The sequence below is a fragment of the Lasioglossum baleicum genome, unplaced genomic scaffold (genome assembly GCF_051020765.1).
Source record: "Lasioglossum baleicum unplaced genomic scaffold, iyLasBale1 scaffold0091, whole genome shotgun sequence".
Lineage (NCBI taxonomy): Eukaryota > Metazoa > Arthropoda > Insecta > Hymenoptera > Halictidae > Lasioglossum > Lasioglossum baleicum.
This window is the reverse complement of record NW_027469151.1, coordinates 506046-507045: the sequence shown is the minus strand read 5'-3', so window position 1 is coordinate 507045 and position 1000 is coordinate 506046.

Here is a 1000-nt window from a genome sequence, read left to right as displayed (position 1 = left end):
TTCCCAGACCATTATAAATATTAGATCATTGTATAATAACGCATTCTAACAATAAATATCAAGTATCAAAGCTCTAGGATGAATATTTATCGAATAAACTCAGAATAATGTTCCGGGCGCATTGCGAGCAACTCCGACCGAGCGAAATTTTTCTAAGTCCAACCGCCAAGAGTAAACTTTTTTCCTAGCGTTCCCAGACCATTATAAATATTAGATCATTGTATAATAACGCATTCTAACAATAAATATCAAGTATCAAAGCTCTAGGATGAATATTTATCGAATAAACTCAGAATAATGTTCCGGGCGCATTGCGAGCAACTCCGACCGAGCGAAATTTTTCTAAGTCCAACCGCCAAGAGTACACTTTTTTCCTAGCGTTCACAGACAATTATAAATATTAGATCATCGTGTGGTAAAGCATTTCGAAGACAAATATCAAGTATGAAAGCGCTCGGATGAGTATTTATCGAATAAACTGAGAATAATGTTCGGAGCGCATAGTTTGCTCGGCCGCTCGAACGAATCGTTCGCGCGCCGAGGCGCGTCGGATCGCCGTGCGAAGGAGCTCGAGCGAAATTGTTCTAAGTCCAACCGCCAAGAGTAAACTTTTCTCCCCGAGCTCCCGCACGACTTTAATCGTTATATCCACGCACGATACCGCTTGTCATCAATATTTCTCGAGTTTCAAAGCTCTCGGACGCGTATTGCTCCAGTTTTTGTGAAATATTGCTCCGACCGCCAAGAGTAAACTTATCTTTCCGGCTTACTCGGACAATTATAAATATTAGATCATCGTGTGGTAAAGCATTTCGAAGACAAATATCAAGTATGAAAGCGCTCGGATGAGTATTTATCGAATAAACTGAGAATAATGTTCGGAGCGCATAGTTTGCTCGGCCGCTCGAACGAATCGTTCGCGCGCCGAGGCGCGTCGGATCGCCGTGCGAAGGAGCTCGAGCGAAATTGTTCTAAGTCCAACCGCCAAGAGTAAACTTTT